Here is a 20000-nt window from a genome sequence, read left to right as displayed (position 1 = left end):
ATTATTTATATTACCTTTAGGTAAGTTGATGAAACTGTTCTCAGTTTATCGATAGGAGAATAAGGAATTTCTTAGACTTTTTCAACTTCTCCGACCATTGACTTTTTTTATGTCAAAGTATTCAAGTGATTTTATTTAGAAAATCATTTTCCTGTGTCATGTGGTTGTATTACAATGTCATCAAAATAGTATCATAAAAGTAATCATGCATACTACAACGATATCATACTGATAACTTTGAGTTTTGGGATTAAGTCCCTTGGATAAGGTTTTTGACAACAATGGAATATGACTTCCACTTAATCATCAAACAGACTATTGACTATGATGCTTAACTCTATATTTAACCAAGAAAATGATCATTTGGTGCTTAAAAGTAATTAACTAATCATTTCATATGCTCTTTTAACATCTCTTCCAACCTCTTGTTGGCTATGAATAATTGAGTGTAGGTATAATCTCATTTCTCCTTCATGAGTTATAAATGAAAGTTACAATGATGTCAATTTCAGGCCATTTAAGCTTTTAGGTACTATGTGTACCAGGGTGTGATCCTAGGGTATTTACATGTTAACAACTCCTTTTAACATTAAGTCACCCATAAAACAAAGAAATCAGTTATCAAATTTATTAACATGAATTCTTGCTTGGTTTATGCAAGAATTCTTATGTTTTCCTATTCAACCCAAATAACATCATCAATGCAATCTATGAGGTAAACTTCCCAACATTGCCTAGTAGGGAATAGTGGTACAACATATGTATTCCAGCTAGTATGCTTGTGACTTAAGTTACTAGATTGCTAGATACCCATATCCTTGCATAACAACCTCGATTACTAGTACCACATATCCATCCCTATGCTTGAATCATTCTAATGTTTTATGTTGCATGATTGGTTATCCTTAGTGCCTTCCCGATGCATGCATTATGTTATTACTAGCAGAAGATCGTTAGATCATTATAATTTGTATTAATGCGAAACCTTTTGGGTTTATCAAGAATTTTCTTATTAATTCAAACCATCATGTTCTGAATCTAGTGTACCATTCTTGTTATTCATTAGGCTCCTTTGAATTTCTCTAGTGCATCAATAACCATCATATCTAATCTGTAAGTATACTTTATGCAGCTAAGTAGAAACCCACTGATCATTATTCCCTTATGACTTTCCTCATAAAGTATAATTGTAAGACCTCCAATCATCCTACTGTAAGAACCTTTATGAAATGTTCTTTTCTGTGAAATATTAACAGAACCCCATCTGTATCTAGATGGATATGTTCCTTAAGGTTGTGGAGTTTGAGGTTCCATATTTTAAATCATATTAAAAATTTGAGTGAACTTTTGAGAATGTGCTCATAAGCTTAATATTGTATGTTTGTTATTAACCAAGAAGCACCGGGAGTGCTTTTACACTCCCATTATGTATTTTCACTATAGGTACTTTTGTTGTGATTCCCATTGAATTTCTTATGAAGGTCGTACAATTATTAATGTATCATGTCTTCATGCATACAGTAAGCTGTATTGCATGTGTGCATACTCTTCACACTTTCACCCCAGTTCAGTTCATATCTGAACATAAAATTTGTGCTTGTTATTAGTTACAATTGTTTAGGTATGGTTCCACTTAAGAACCTATAGGTCCAAACTATGCATATGTTAGCTGTTAAGGTTAAGTTCCCTTCAATACAATTTTCCCCAATGACAAAATTACATTCCAAAATGGATTGCATCACTACATATAGATGCACCAATCAAAAGGTTAAATTGAAAGACAATTTGTACAATTACATAGTCTTATACTATGACCTGTCCTTCACGAGCTTGACAATATTTCATGGGAACCTTTATGAATAGATATTCTTACATAACACCATAGAATTTATTTTAGGGTGGAACCCACTTAATTAACCATCAAGTTCTGTTAATGTGGATAGTATGTCTTGGGTCTCTTACCTGATGAGGTATATAGTTTCCTTTCATACAATTTTACTTTTGATTTATCCTCATGCTTTGCATAATCTATGGAAAGGAAACACTTCATATTTTATCTCATAAATATTTAAGATCTCTATATGCATAACTTTATTCCATTAAGTTATGTCCTTGACTAGACTATCTTTACCGGCATTAATTTGCATTTTATTAACTATGTCCTTGCAAAGAAGTCATACAACTCATAATATATCCATTATTCCTCCTACAACTAGTTATAAGTTCTACTCCTCTTCTGTGGAGACATTTAGTTGAATCTTCTCCTTCCTCAATCATATATATGTATTATTCTTACAGATGCATTACATGTTATAAAAATTTAATATCTCATTAATACGATGGTTATAGCATCCCACTTCCGAGGCCATAACCATGTTTTACCATAATTACCATATTGTTTACTTCTCCTGCTCTGCTATGCATATTTATAACTATGCAAGTATCAATTTTAACGTATGGTATATTGTCTTTATTCCCCCATAATAACATTCAACAATAGATTGAGTTTTGAAAATTTTCGCACATATAATAAATATAATTTTAAATCTTCACTTCATTTGATAGTAACCAATTGAATTCTGACCTTTTCAAATTAATCATCATGTAAATTTTTGGTTATATTTTTTTATTACTCTTTATACCACTACAGTTCATTGAGAGAACATGATATGCTTAACATGTTGAAGGTTGATTAAATCTTCAAATAAATTCAATTCGATTAGAATAAGCTTGTAGGACAATAGTATTTTGTATCTTGATAATTAAAAAAAATATCCTCATTATGTAAGAAACATTTCTTTGGTTGTCTAATGAAGCATGTTTTATAAAACGCCATCCATATGTACTATATCAATCTTGTACACTTATCTAGACATTGTTCTAATAAACACTTAAAAATGTAATTAATAAATTATATGACAATTATAGTTTAGTACTTGACCTTTATTGGATATATCAAGATTCAAATGCACCACAATTTTTTTGAACCTCCAAATATATTGTAATTTTCCTACTTCCTTTACAATAAGAATTTTTAAATAAAGATGAGGTCACAATTGTTTAAATATCATCCACCTTAAGAAGATAAGGACGTGGATATAATCATTTTTTTCATAGTATCATTAATTAATTGATCGTCAATGTCTTACCCCAAACTTTGGAGCCGACCCACATATTATCACAAACAACTAATTTTTGGGATGGTAAAAGTGTGGTTGCTTCTTGCCTACCTGGCCGATCACCTGGACCAGGCTGCCAAACCTACCATCTAGAACATCTAAGAAGCTTTCACCTATTATGGAAAGGTTATGTTAGGCGTCATCTATATGTATGGAATGATTAACTTAATTGATTTTGGTAGACATCCTACTTTAGACCAATTAATTCACATAAATATTTTACGTTATCGCATATATATTGTGAATGATCTAATCGTGTTATGTGGATCAATATTTACGATAAAGTTATGTACACATGTGCATTTTTTTTTTAATTCTAAATGAAACTATGACAAGTAATTTCATACGTCAGTGAAGTGCAGATGCACTTGTAAGCCCTCTACCTTCATCTCGATTCCTCATATTAGCGTTAAGTATCTATTACAGGATGTACTCTTGTTGCATCATGCTTAGGCAAGAATACGCATTTCACTGGTGACTTCGTCGATGTTCAAAGGTTTTTTTTGTCTGAAGACATGACAGGCTAAAAAAGAGAGCAACAAAGCACCCACCAGCACCAATCAACCTAGCAGATGAACCTAACAGTGCATTGTTGCTATATTTTACAATTTGTCGACCTACGAACTGAGGACGCATTGATTTCTACACTTTGGCATTTTCACTGGTGGAATGAAAACCTATCTAATATCATGACTTTTAGAAACAAAATCATCACACACAGAGGAGATTTTTCTAATGTTGGAACATTCAGCATCAAAATCATGAAACGCATGCCAGAAAAGTGCCCACCCATAGGATTCCCTACGAACTAAATAAAAAGAATCCAACTCGTAATTAATTGAAATTATAGCAACTAAGAGAAGCTCATGTATGATCTTCTTTATAACTGTAGCTTATCTTATAATCGTCGAACATAGAACAAATCCACATAATTCTTTACATTGACAAGAGTCGAATTCGTGACCCTACATCTTATGAATACTACCACGACCTAGACTTCGTGATTCATATGTCACACCTTAGACACTACTTTGCGCCATGAGAATATTGACACCATAGGAAAATCACTGAACCAAAAAAACATGCGAAGGCCACATGCAAAATTCATCATGTGATTAATCCATCATGAAAGAAGAACAATGTAAACTTTGAAACGGGAACTATAAACTCAAAACGGGAACTCTGGCCAAAAAACCCCAAAAAAACATCAAAAACAGTGCTAAAAACAAAAAGTGTGTATACTGGAACGATGTTTTTTTTAGGTGTCAATTTTGAACGTGTTTTAAAAATTGCAGTGACTACGAAATTTACTACGAAATTTTCGTGCAAAATATAGCTTCAAAACGAAAGTGATGATATTGGAATAATGATTTTTTTTTTAGGGTCAATTTTCAAACTTTTTAAAAAATGCTAATAAAACCAATTTTTTATGTCTCAAACAAAGTTAATTTTTAAGGAAAAAACACATTAATGTTTCTGGTAGAATATCATTTTTCTTTCCTAAGTATAAATTTAACATGTTTTCAACCACACCATGCTAGATACAAAAGAAATTGAAATTTTTTCAACTATAAAATTAAAAAACCATGACATTATGAACAAATTATATCACTGAATGAAATCAAAAGTCTTTATTTGTATACTGAATAAAACAAACATTATCTCTAATTTGATATTGCATTGTAGATATTTAAACAATAAAATTTATCATACTTAAGACATAATCCAACAACATAAAAAAGCTTCATAACTTCTCATTTAAAAACATATGGAAAACATTAATTTTATTTGAAGATATGATGCATACATCAGTTATATAATCTGTCTTAAACAATTATTCAAAATCACTCATATTTTCTTACACACCATCACAATTCACATCTTCAGATGAGTGACTGGATGCTGATGAAGATGTTCCATATTCTTCTCTTTCATCAACTAGTGCCCCATCTGAGTCCACATGCATTCCAACCATTCAAGGTTTCAAAAGTCTTCTAGATCTACGACTAGTTTCAGCAGACTCCCATGTCAACACTATTCCTTCTGGCAACAACCTTTTCAGAATCTTTGTCGCCTTGAAGCGAAGAGTTCCTCTCTTTGTTAAATTGAAGTCATAAACAAGTATGTCAACATCCTCCAATTGTAATATGTCTGTGCGGCGGCGATTTATATTTGTACCCTTTATTTTTCTTTTTCCACCATTTTTTTTGTCAACAACCATCTCTGGCTTATACACACCATTGAATGGGTGTGTATTTGTGGCATACCAATGTACTTCAACACTTGTAACATCCTCATTTTCTGTAAAGACCTTTATAACTTTAGCAACCCAAAATGGATAGCCTTTGGGATCTCCATCTGCTAGCACTGCAATCATGCAACCCTCCTTAATATCATGTACTGAACCCCTATAAAGGTCTTCCATGGCTTCACGTTGTGCACGAGATCTTCTGGAACCAATATACATCTCTCTTTCCATTGCCTGTGAAGAATTAATAATACCTTGAGTTTGTTGCTGTTCAACAATGTTTACTTCCTCTTGTTCATTCGACACATTTTGTGGCCAAATATATGGATTTTTCAAAGGTATATCTTCATTGGTTGTTGTTGAAATGATATCACTTTGATTATTGAAAAATGACTCCCACCAAACTAAATAAGCAATGTCAAAGTACTCATATGTATATCTAATACATTTTTTAATTTCTTCTACGCAATCAGAATAATTTATATGTCTATTCTATCTGCGTGCATTCTGAACTTCACCAAATGATTGTAATAACAATATTTTTGATGCAAATATTGGAAGATCTGGAATGAACTTCAAAAATTGCAAACCTGATGACGGTGCCCATTCTGTAGTAGTTGAAAACTTCTTGCCCCATATTAGTGTTTTCCCATCAATTTTTTTTATACGAAATTGATGTTGGAAGCTAATATCATTAAGTTGTTCAATGCATTTCCCCTCACCATATGATCCTAGAATAAACCTTCGCATGTCAACAGTTTCTTCCAACACTTCAAAAGCAGGCTCTGGCATGTATGATTTCTTAATACATTCAATTAGTGATGGCAAGCTCCCAACTTCCTTCCTCCTCAATGTGACTGAAAAACGACTGAACATCTGATCAATATGGTCATGAGTGTGCCCAACAAGAAGGAAACCAACCTTTACCTTTTGAAAAATTCTCAATTCAACAAGCATGTTCAGATACCCAAAAACAACCTGATTTTTGTTTTCACGGCAAGTGTTGTCCAATTGTAGATACAAAACTTCAGGAAGATTACCAGACCAATGAGAAATCACATCATGAATTATGTTTATGGTCAGATTTGCATCATTATGAATATTTGGAGCTGTGAAGTACACCCTTGGCAACATTTTCCCATTGAAGACCATACAACCGACCAAGTGAAACTGAATAAAATTTTCCTCTTGTAGATTTTTGGGTGTGCGAACAAAATGTAGTAAAAGTGTTTTCTTCTGGTCCATACCATCAATTATCAAACCCAAATATTTATTTGGATTATCATAACACTTCTTTCAATGCTTGTACAACTTCTCCCTTTCATTTGTTTGTTGTTCGCGATGCTCTTGAAGTTCTTTGACAATTAAATCTACACAACATAAAAGAAATTCATTAAGAAATATGTTTTCATAGTTGATGACTATACAATTTTAAAAGTAAAAGTTATGAACACTTACCTCTTTCTGAGCCTTCACATTTGTCCCTTTTTTATTTAAGAGAAGCACATGTATTGCAAATCCCCATCCTTGTCTTCTTAGGAATACGAACATTATTGAATTCTTTCTTCCATATCTTCACAAAATATTGATATGTAATAAATTGGCCCTGTCCCTCAGCACTTTCTGCATATTCTTTGTATAAGTTGTAGATTTCTCGTCTTGAAAAATTATCTGGAATATGTATTGTCTCTCTATTTGGCATACACTCTCCATGCTTTGAAAAGAAATCTTTCATCCATGACATTGCAGTATTTGATAATGGCCCAAACTGTCTTTTATAACGTACTTCTGAATAAAATGTGGGATCCTTTTCCAAATTTTCTTGAATTCTCGAGAGACGAAAATTCCCAATTGAATGAAACATTTTGAAAGCTTTTCTACACAATAATAAATTCCTAATATGATAATCATAACCTGACAATGTAGATTGCATGCAGCCAACTAAATATGAGTTTTGCATGCTTTTATTCATTGACAAATATCTCTTCCTGCTTTCTAATGCAAATGTGAAATCCATAAGTTTCAAGCAATTTTTTTGGCAACATTCACTTGAAATGAGAGCGCTGATAGAACTTCTTCTCATCAGATATTCTACTCTAGCCCTTGTATAACTAGAATATTTTGCATTGATACGAAAAGGTCTGCTCCTACTCCTCGATACAATATTTCTTGGCAACATCTCCATCATTGGATCATCATTTTTATAAGGATTTTCATCATCATTAAGAGGAATGTTATCCACACTATGATCAGCTCTGATTTTCAAATTTTGACTGAGAGGATACCCTTCATCTTCCCCTTCTTCAGTGCTACTGTCATAGTCCTTAGAATTCAGACTAAATGGAAAATTTGACTCGATGTTTAATGGATATTCTTCCTCATGTACATTGTCAGTGCTACTCTCATAGTCCATAGAATTAGGACTACGTTGAAAATGTGGCTGTTTACTTATTGAAGATGCTACATCCTGTCCTTTGTCACTGCTACCTTTATACTGATTAGAATTAGGACTAACTGCATCATCCTGTTCTTCATCACTGCTGCTCTCATAGTCCTTAGAATCAGGACTAAGAGGACATTGTGATACTGCAATCTTTTGAAAATCATCATCCCGCGCTTCATCACTGCTGCTCTCATAGTCCTTAGAATCAGGACTAAGAGGACATTGTGATACTCCAATCTTTTGAAAATCATCATCCCGCGCTTCATCACTGCTGCTCTCATAGTCCTTAGAATCAGGACTAAGAGGACATTGTGATACTCCAATCTTTTGAAAATCATCATCCCGCGCTTCATCATCGCTGCTCTCATAGTCCTTAGAATTAGGACTAACTGGACACTGTGACACTCCATACTTTTGAAATTCATCATCATGCTCTTCATCACTGCTGCTCTCATAGTCCTTAGAATTAGGACTAAGTGGACACTTTGACACTCCATTCTTTTGAAATTCATTATCACACTCATCATCACTCATGCTCTCATAGTCCTTAGAATTAGGACTAAGTGGACACTTTGACACTCCATTTTTTTGAAATTCATTATCACACTTTTCATCACTACTGCTCTCATAGTCCTTAGAATTAGGACTAAGTGGACACTGTGACACTCCATTATTTTGAAATTCACCATCATGCACGTCAAAACTGCTGCTCTCATAGTCTTCAGAATTAGGACTAAGTGGACACCGTGACCCTCCATTCTTTTGAACTTCACCATCACACTCTTCAAAACTGCTACTCTCATAGTCCTCAGAATTAGGACTAAGTGGACATCGTGACACTCCATTCTTTTGAACTTCACCAGCATGCTCTTCATCACCGCTGCTTTCATAGTCCTTAGAATTTGGACTAAGTGGAATCTGTGACTCTTTATTAATTTGAAATTCTCCATCCCCTCTTTCATCAGTGCTGCTCTCGTAGTATTTAGAATCGGGACTAAGTGGAAGAATTGACTTTCTATTCATAGTGGAAGAATTCCCACTATATTCATCAATATGAATAGAGTTGTTACGCGATGAAGATGTTGATGGTGTATAAATCGAAACTTCACCATCAAAACAATCCATCCCTTTCAAATAGAAGATGTTGAATGATAGAAATGGAGTCTCCTAAGAATATTATATAGCTTAAAGAATGAAATATTCCCTCCAAAATTATTCCCTCCAAAAATTTTCGCGAAAATATTTCCCTCCAAAAATTTTCGCGAAAATATTTCCCTCCAAAAATTTTTGCGAAAACATTTCCCTCCAAAAGTTTGTTAGATTTATTTACCTTTATTATTTTATTCTACAATTCATTGAAAAACGTAAACTAATTTTCTTTATGAAATCAATCACTGAAATTCAAATTGTAAACTACAACTTCTATATTAATTATTCTAATAGTTAAAGTATATAATATTTACTAAACAACTAATTTTTTTTTTTAATTTTTATAATATATTCTAAAACAAATTAATCCCACATTCAATCCATTGTAAAATAACTCTACAATATTCACTCTATAATAATTTAAAACAAATTATCCCACATTAATCATACAGAAAAACATCTTCGTAATTTCACTTATATATTAAATTTCGTTATCACTATTACTTACTTCACATCCAGGTTTTCTGAAGTTCGTTGAAAGACTTGTGAATTTGTGGAGCAGCTATATTGCTATCAACAACATATTCAACGAAGAATTATCGCAATTGAAAGGTAAGTTCAATTTTTTTTCAAAATTTTCATATTAAATTAATTTAACGAAGAAGATTTTTTTTTTTTAAATTAATAATTTTTCCAAGCCAAAATAACAATTATGTCAATCATGAGCATGGTGGGCCCAATCAAACTCAATCACCCAATAACCGTGGGTAGGCCGTCGTCGTGCCCCTTTCCCCCAACCCATTACCGATCTTTCCCATTCACCCATGCCCTCTTCCCCCTTCTACCCTACCCATGCGCCAGCCCTTGCCACCCCCAACTCACCCACCCATGCACCCTTTCCCCAACTCTTCCTTCCCTACCCCACAACTCTCCTCCCTATAAGCCCACCCCCTAACTCCCATTCCCCTCCAATCTCAACTCCTCCCCCCCTTCCTTAATGTCGGCCCCATGGGCCCCACCCCCTAACTCCTTCCCCCTATGTTTCCTTCCCCGTGCCCCCTCTCCCTCCACCCCCTTCCCTCGCCACCCACACCCCCACACCCTAACTTCGACACCCCTGGCCACCGCACCCCACGCTATCCCCCATCCCCCCGACGTCCGCCCACACCCCCCCTTCCTGCCCCCACCCCCACCCTCCCCCCTTCTGCCCCCACCCCCACCCTCCCCCCCTTCTGCCCGTACCCCTACCCCCCCATCCTCCCCCCTACACCCTAACCGCGCCCTACCCCCTACCCTTACCCCCCCCACCCCCTACCCTTACCCATCCCCACCCCTACACCCTACCCCCGCCCTACACCCCCCTACCCTTACCCCCCCCCATCCCCTACCCTTACCCATCCCCACCCCTACACCCTACCCGCGCCCTACCCCCCCCCACTCACCCTTACCCATCCGCCCCCCTACCCCCTACCCGCGCCCTACCCTTACCCCCCCCATCCCCCTACCCCCCCTACCCAGGCCCTACCCCCCCCATCCCTCCTACCCCCTACCCCTACCCCCCCCATTCCCTCCCGCCCCCTCCCCACGGCGCCCACCCCTCCCCCTCCCCGGCCCCTCCGCCCACCCCGCCCACCCCTCCCCCTCCCCCGCCCCCTCCCCGGCCCCTCCGCCCACCTCGCCCCCTCCACCCACCCCGCCCTCCCCCCGGCCCCCTCCGCCCACCCCGCCCCCTCCCCGGCCCCCTCCGCCCATGCAGCGCCACCCCCGCGCCGCCCCGCCCCGCCCGACCAGCAGCGGGTCGCCCCTACCCCCCCCCCCCCCCATTCCCTCCCGCCCCTTCCCCACCGTGCCCACCCCTCCCCCTTCCCCGCCCCCTCCCCAGCCCCTCCGCCCACCCCGCCCCCTCCGCCCACCCCGCCCTCCCGCCGGCCCCCTCCGCCCACCCCACCCGGCCCCCTCCGCCCGCGCAGCCACCCCCGGGCTGCCCCGCCCCGCCCGACCGGCAGCGGGTCTATTCCGGGAATCAACCCGCTGCCGGTCGGGCGGGGTGGGGCGGCCTGGGGGTGGCGCTGCGCGGGCGGAGGGGGCCGGGGGGAGGGCAGGGTGGGCGGAGGGGGACGGGGAGGGGGCGGGGTGGGCGGGAAGGGGGCGGGGTGGGCGGAGGGGCCTGAGAGGGGGCAGGGGAGGGGGAGGGGTGGGCAGGGTGGGGGGGGTGGGAGCGGTGGGCGGGGTGGGCGGAGGGGGAGGGGTGGGAGCAGTGGGCGGGGTGGGCAGAGGGGCCGGTGAGGGGGCGGGGGAGGGGAAGGGGTGGGCGGGGTGGGAGCGGTGGGCGGGGTGGGCAGAGGGGCCGGGGAGGGGGCGGGGGAGTGGGAGGGGTGGGAGCCGTGGGCGAGGTGGACAGAGGGGCCGGGGGAGGGGGCGGGGGAGGGGGCCGGGGAGGGGTGGGCAGGGTGGGCGGAGGGGGCCGGGGAGGGGGAGGGGTGGGGGAGGGGGAGGGGTGGGCCGGGTAGGGGGCGGAGGGTGTGCGAGGTGGGGAGGGGGCAGGGGGGCATGGGGGGGGTAAGGCGCGAGTAGGGGGTACGGGGGGTAGGGGGATGGGGGGGGGTAAGGTTAGGGGTTGGGGGAGGAGGGGGTAAGGGTAGGGCGTGGGTAGGGGGTGGGGGGGGGTAGTGGGGTGGGGTGGTAAGGTTAGGGCGCGGGTAGGGGGTAAAGGTAGGGGGTGGGGGGTGGGGATGGGTAAGGGTAGGGGGGTAGGGCGCGGGTAGGGTGTAGGGGGTGGGGGGGGGTAAGGGGGTAGGGCGCGGGTAGGGTGTAGGGGGGGGGGGGGTAAGGGTAGGGGGGGGTAGGGGGGTAGGGTGCGGGTAGGGTGTAGGGGGGGGGGTAAGGGTAGGGGGTGGGGGGGGTTGGGGGGTAAGGGTAGGGCGTGGGTAGGGGGTGGGGGGTGCGGATGGGTAAGGGTAGGGGGGTAGGGCGCGGGTAGGGTGTAGGGGGTGGGGGGGGGTAAGGGGGTAGGGCGCGGGTAGGGGGTGGGGGGGTAAGGGTAGGGGTGGTAGGGTGTAGGGGGGGGGATGGGGGGGGTAAGGGTAGGGCGGGGTAGGGCGCGGGTAGGGTGTAGGGGGGGGGGGGGGGGGGGGGGTAGGGGCAGAAGGGGGTGGGCAGGGGGATTGGGGGGGGGGGGGGTGGGGGTAGGGGTAGGGGCAGAAGGTGGGGGGGTTCGGGGGGGGGGGTGTAGGGGAAGGGGTAGGGCGCGGGGATGGGGTAGGGGTGGGCGGGGGGTGGGGGGAGGGGGCGCGCGGTGTGGGGAACGGTGGGTGCAGTGGGGAGGGGCGGCCGCGGGGAGGGGTTGGGGGGTGTAGGGGGTTTGGGGGGATGTGGGAGGCGGGGGTTAGGGGGGGGGAGAGGGTTTTGGGGGGCGGGGGGGAGGGGGGATGGGGTGCGGGAGTGTGGGGGGACGGTAGGGGATAGGGTGAGGGAAGGGGACGGGGGGCCGGGGAGGGGGGCAAGCTTAGGGGGTTGTGGGGGGCGCGTGGGTAGGGGCTCGCCCATACTTGCCTAAATGTCCACTTAGCCTCATTATCCCTCACCTGACCTCCGGCTCACCCATCGACCCGCCTGCCCGTTAGAGGTGGCTGGGCAATTCTAATTATACAAATAAAAAATTTATGGTATATTTTTGTTATTAATTTAAGTTAATATGTTTTTTTATTTACTAATTTATGTGTTTTTTTTAAGGAAAATTTCTGTGAATCTTTCTGGACCAAAGAGTCTTAAAGGTGTATCTTCAAAAAACATTGGTGAATGAACTCCACCTGAGCTCATGCCTACAAATATTTCAAGTGCTTCAAGTGATAAGAAGCTAATCTCATATTGGAAAAGTTAAAAAGAGGTGAAATTTCCATCAAGAGTCTGGTATGTGAAAGAAAGAGAGAGCACAACTGTGAATATATATCTATACATTGATATACCCCATAATAATGAAAATTTGGAGGTGATGGGAAGAGTCATAGAAATGTGTTCGGTACCAAACACTAAAGTTGTTTACGTACTTACAAAAGCTCCCAAGTCACATGAAAGGATTAAATACCGACTATCATATTCATTATATGACACGAGAGAGGTATCTACAAAGTTGTGTAAACAAATCGTAAATGAGATGACACAAAACATCGTAAGTATTGTTATTTGTATTTTTATTTTGCGTTTTGAAAGTGTCTCGCTATATTTTTTTAACTTTGTTTATATTAACATATGATATTTTGTCTGGCAGAATTTTGTTGAAAGCTGTTCAATTAGGTTTGGAGGCATTCATTTCATAGAGCATGATATCATGAAAGTTGTCAGCCATTTTTACTCAGTGTCAGAAGAAGATATGGAAAACATGGAAAATGTAGTAATTGATGATGCTACAAAACTACATCCAAAGAATCAGAAAAAAAAGGCCTCTGGTGGATAAATCTAGCAAGGGTAAACAAGTTACTTTTGAGGACGATGAAGTTGAAATTGACAATGAAGCATATGTTGCCATTACTAAAGATGACATTGGAACTGAGGAAGGTCATAAAAGACCAAAAGTAACAATGCCCAAGAATAGATCTCTTGAGAATGTTATGACGAAAAAAGGTAGAGTTGAAGATCTTGAAGTAGTCATTACCAGCAGTCAAGAACCTAGTGAAACTTCAAAAGAAAGCAGAGAAATCATTACACCAGGAGCTGATTTAGATGATGGCATAATCAAAACAAAACAAAATGCCATTCGACAGAATTTGACAAATAGAAACTTAATTGATGGTGGTCGTACATTTCAGTTAAATGTCAGACAAACCTATAAGGCAAGTGAAGGACAATGCCAATATCAAGTCAGAGAGCCACATCATCTACATGTTCACAACTTGAAGACATTGATGAGGTACAATCCATATGCTCATGTGGTTAGTTATGTGCTTATTGTTGATCCACTTCAAGTTCCCAACAAAGAAGCATTTGATAAGTCAAAATCTTTTGAATACAATTATTATGTGCTTGGGGGGAACCATTCTGTTGAAGCTCAAAGACAATTGCTGGAGGAATATCCTAATAACCCACGTTTTGAAACAATGAAATGTATCATTTATGCTGGTTTAAATGAAACAGAAGTAAAGTTAGTGGCATGGGATCATAATTCAGATAATGAATATAGGATGTCTATGACTTTGATCCAAAAGGTTAGATTTATTCATAGTGAATTCCTAGAAAAATGTGGTGTGGATAAAATAAATATTACTGCAGATTTCCGAAATGAATGTTGTATGGAAATAGGTTATCAAATTGAAGAGAAAACCAATTCAAAAGGTGGAAAAGACAGCAGATATAGCGATTTATTCAGAGGTGTTGATAACATTTTCCAATTGGCATTTAGAACTGGAGATATTTGGAATTTGATTGATGACATTTTTAGCATGTGGGAAGACATTGGCATTAAAAACCAGAGGGTCAAAAAGTCTAAGCCATTGATATGTAGCAACAAAAAATCAGCTCCTGAATTGAAGCAACTTCCAGACGATATGACCATCACGCCTTGGAGGGCGATGCAAGGAGTGAAAGATGAAAATATTGTCAAAACAATATTATCTCGTGTGAGGTCAGGGGAATTATCATTGGAAGAAATGTCTGAAGAATTTCAAAAGTAAGTTTGCTGAATTATTTTTACTTATTTCCAGGATTATAGTTATCTTTTAAATAAAACATGTTGTTATTGGTAGTATTTGTTATACATATCATTATATTAACTTTTTCTTACTTTATCTATGCAGTCACAAAGTTTACATGAAAATTCGGGAACAAATGGTTAAATTGTTGAATGAAGATAGTTGGGATGATGTTGTACGCAACTATCCAGATTCAAGTTCTACATCAACATTAAAAGCTTTTTATCTTGCATTTAAAAAGGTAACTTGATTTATACATTCAGTTTTAATCATCTGTGTACTATTTTTAATTTAAAACTTACACATACATTTGTTTGTTTGGTAAAAGATGAGGAAAGAAGATAATGGAGCACCAGACAGTTTCAAGACTTTTATTGAAAAAATAAAGATTGAAAGACTGAGAAAGCAACGTATTAAGAATGTTGAACTTGATCCAACTCTTAATCATTTCATTTGGAATGGGCTAGACACTATTCAATATCAAGTAATACAAGGCGACTGTGAAGACATTGCTAAACTCGTACCAAAAAGGGATTATGCCCTGGTTATTGCAGATATTCCCCATGGTTTCAATATTCCAAACATTTACTATGATAGTGACCCTTATACTTATCAGCTTTTAATAAAGTGGTGGCGGGATTTATGGAAGTGACGTCATCACCATTATGGAGATTTGTGACATTTCATTCAGACACACAATTGGCAATGGTATTGTCAAGCTTCAAGGGGAAAACAAATTCAAGGATGCAGCTTACATGGTAAGATGTTTAAAGGTATATTTGATTAATGTTGAAAAATTCATTTATGTACAAGTTAATTGAACTTTTACTATTTTATGTTACAAGCAAAAGTCAAATCTTCTTAACAATGAAGATCAACAATTTATAAATGACTGTGAGTTCATTCATATTGATAGTTGGGCAAAAGATGATAGCCATATGTCTATGATTTTTAATCGGGTGGACAGAAAGAGTCATAGCCAAATACTGACTTATGATGTTGTTGTGAGAAAACTAACATATGAAGACACAGAAATGAAAGGAGAGATAGTTAACATTTATCAGAAACCACAATTATTGATTAACTATCTTATAGACATATGTTCAAATGAAGGAGATTGGGTTCTGGATTTATTTTCTGGCTCAGGTAGGTTTTGCCACATGGAATTGAATTTCAATATGTTCTTTTTTTAATTAATATGTCATTGTACTAATTTACTTCATTATTTTTTTGTGCTTGATAATTAGGTACAACACTAGCATGCTGCCTTCAAAAAGGAAGAAATTGCATTGCAATTGAGAAAGATCCATTACAATGCAATTTCATTCAGCAAAGAATTAATGCTCTTCAATTTCTTACAGATGCAATGCAAGAAATTGGGTTGAAGAAAGGGGACTTTAGTGAATCACGTGTGGCAGAAAAGGCAAAGGAACCCCAACCACCATTACATGGAATGTTTGGAAAGACATATATTGGGAGATTTGCAGACATCAAAGACCCATTAGAAGAGGAAATTGCGCAAAAGGAAGCAGAAAATATTGTGGAAGATGACAATGATGAAACTCTAGAGGACGAAGAGTTTGGATTGCGTGACATTGTTGATTAAATTTAAGTTATACCTGGAAATCAAGCTTTGCAATGTTTTGACTCTGACATTTCATGAAAAGAATAATCAATGAATTAAAGTTGTTATGTGTTCAATATTTGTAATTTGTGATTTTCGCATTGATTTTTAAGTTAATTATTATTTTTTGAAAAAAAAGTTGCTATTATTATTTTTTTGACATGAAATTCATAAAAAAAAACTATTATTTGACCATTTTTAGTTAATATTTTTGTATAAAAATTGTGATTTTGACATGTTAATTCTAGAAAAAAATTATCAAAACGTTTAGTTTTTTTGTTATATTTATGTTAAAAATGGTTATTTTTATGTCCATTGTTAAAAAATGTTGTTTTTTAGAAACAGTTATTTCATGTGGATTGAAAAATTAATTAAGGATGTATAAATATGTAGATTATCTAAAATTCAAACTATCGACTTTCTAATTTAAAAACGCAAAACAATAAAAACCCCACTAAAAAAAAAAAAAAATTAAGATAGAGAACAAGAAAATATGAATAAAATGACCACTTCAAAACTATCAAATTTAGAAAATAATTTTTTACATTTCACACACTAGAAAATTTAAAGTCAAAAAATAGGTCTTTTAAAAAAAGGGTGTGATGCAGAATACTCACTTTTTAAAATCAGCATGAAAATCACTACCATTCTAAAACTTAATGCACATGAAAAAAATTAAAGTTCCAAAAACTATGTTCTAAAAAAAACATGTGTATTCTGCATCACCACTTTTGAAAATCGGGTCATTTTTTTTCTATCTCTACGAAACGGGTAATAGTATCAGTTCCCGTTTCAAAGTTTACATTGTTGAAGGTTATACGAGAGTCATCAACGTCTCCACCAGTCCTCCAAATTATTTTAATTTTAAGTTCAATCCTTTATGGCTTCTGGGTTATTTTTCTTAAAAAAAAATTATAACCAAAACCCTTTAGGGAAACCTCTTATTTGTTGACGACCTAATTTAAGCCCCTCATTCCTATCTTACAGAGTTGGATTGGCCCATAGGCCACAATATTTGAACTTAGGCTCCGATACCATTTGTCACATACCCCCTGAGCTTAATTTTACTATTACCTACTAGGCTCCAATTCTTTATATTTTCTTCAGTTAAAAGTTAGATTCAACTAGTCATCACAAGCATTACATGAACAAATATTTATCATGCACTAACTCAAATAAATGAGCCATACACCTTAGCGCAATACTAAAAACTCCTTCTATGCTTTAAGGATTCATGATGTAGACTCTTAGGTTCAGTAAATAGAACCTTAATAAGAGTTTCCAAATCAACCCTTATGCACCTATTATAAATCGAAGGAACGATCGACCATGGGCATTCAACTGAACAAGATTATGCATAAATACTTACTTCCTTTTCTACCTCAATATCAGGTAGATGAAAAATTCAACATAAATATACCAAAGCTGGTATTTCCCATAACGAAATCATAGTCCTACTGCCATAGTCGCATGTAATGTTAACATGTGTATCTTTTGTAATATGCACAGTTAGTTTAAAAGAGCAGCATTGCATGCATAATGCATAGTATAGATAACCTGAACCATAGTTTATACAGTTTTAAGCGTTAGCCACAGTTACCCAATTCACATAGTTGTCGCAAGCATTATTATTCAATATCTTAAACAAAATACGTGATAGTACCAATACTGCATAAGATCGACATATTATGTTTCTTTACTAATCTTAAATAGGACTAACTTTATATACAATGATTGTCACATTCGCTCATGTATAATCATCTCATGTCCATAACTAACATAAGAAATTCTACTCAAACATAGCAGTCACATGTACATTATTCAATCAATTTATATGTAAGAACAACCTAAGAAATTTCTCTTATATGCTTCAAAATTGACAATATAGAGAGTAAGAGTCAACATACAAACATCCCATGCAACCAGATTATCTGAAAGGATGTCACTTGGAAAATCGAGCACTACCACCGAACCTAGAACTACCTGCTTCCATTTCACCCCTGCGCCAAGATTTCTTGTGTAACACCCCTCCCTTGTGTGCTAAATTATTGTAAACCTAAGCTTAGTTAAAGCTTGATGTGATATTCTCCATTGTGTGTTAAATGAATGTAAAGCTAAGCCGAGGAAATCTAGGTGTGATACCCTCCTTTGTGGGTTAAACTATTCTAAACCTAAGTTGAGAAAAAGCTAGGTGATATGTAATATGAAAAGCAAATGTGTTATTACATAAATTAATAAAATAAATTAGTTGGAGGGTGGAGCACCAAGAGAAAGGAGATTCTTGCCAAATCCCATTGAGGAACGGGATAGAGATGAATCTTTCATGATAAAGATTCTAGATGTGATTCTAGATAAGGTTGGATGGATTGGAGATCCATTGGATGGATGCAAGATAAATATCCATCAGACATAAAAGCTTTGCGGGAGATAAAGGCAAGATTTTATGAGGAAAATCCTCGCGGGAAATAAAGATGAGCTTTTCTAAAAAATACCTAGGCAAATGGAAAAATCAATAAAAGCGGGACATCGCTAATGGAAACTAAATCATGAAAGAGGGTATTAAATACCTAGTGCATCGATCAATTGAGGAAAGTTTATTCTTGGCAAGAACTTTAGCTCGGGGGGAATCAAATGTGATTCATGGTTGGGTGGTGGTGCTCCTCCCTCCAAGTGATGTTTTAGATGGATTCACATGCACGTAATGTTGTATGTCAGTCTCTTACCCTTCATGTGACTATTTTATTTAATTCATTTTTCGATATGTTGCCCCATCTTGGTTTATGTGTTAGTATGATGCTATTTGTATTCATGTGATGGATTCCATTCTTATGCATGTGAATGAGTAGGATATCAACTGAATCTAATGGCAAGCTTCATTACATTAGTGAAGGAACCTTTAATGTTATATAAAGACTCTAGTTAACATGGAAAATAGTGGTAGATGCTTGTAGATCATTATGGTATAATGTAATTAACAAAATAGTCTATGATGGTTATATTATCTATTGCACAAATACTCAATGAGGCTAGATTTCATTCGGTCTATTTCTTAGAAGCTATCTTATTATGGAACTAATGGAATATTATTATGCATGTCATTCACTGATTTAATAGGTTTTATATAGTTTATGCATGCATATTGTAATTAGTCATGAGATATATATGCATGCATAACCGTTAGGAGGTAGGTTCTATATGATCTAATAGACAAGGATTTCATTACCATGGATGTCATCAGAGATTTGATGGCTGCATGTTATAGCTCCTTCTTCCCTTTCAACTGTAGTTTTGTTATAGAAATCATTTGATGAAGATGAGATAACGTGTCTATGGTATAAATCTCCTTCCTAAAAGTGATATAGCAGTCCTTCCAGGGGAAAGGAACATGGAACCTTAACTATGTCCAAGGAACTTTTAAAATTTTTAGGGGATTTGTTCTTATTTTCTGGGTAGTCCATGGAGGTTCGTTACATCTTGCCATGGATCAACTACTTCTGTTGATCTCTTCAATGGGTATTTAATACCCATATGGTTTCCTTTAGCACATCCCACTTTTAGGTGGATGTTTTTATCCATTTTCTTAGGCCTTTCCTAGAAAATCTAGCCTTTATCTCCCGTGAGGCTTTTCCTCATAAAATCTTGCCTTTCTCTCCCTCAATACTTTTATGTTTTT

Source organism: Pinus tabuliformis, chromosome 4_1 (genome assembly GCF_031772625.1).
Source record: "Pinus tabuliformis cultivar Carrire ecotype Pingquan chromosome 4_1, CPIR1, whole genome shotgun sequence".
Taxonomy (NCBI): Eukaryota; Viridiplantae; Streptophyta; class Pinopsida; order Pinales; family Pinaceae; genus Pinus; species Pinus tabuliformis.
The sequence above is the reverse complement of the archived record's forward strand: the minus strand, read 5'-3'. Positions refer to the sequence as shown.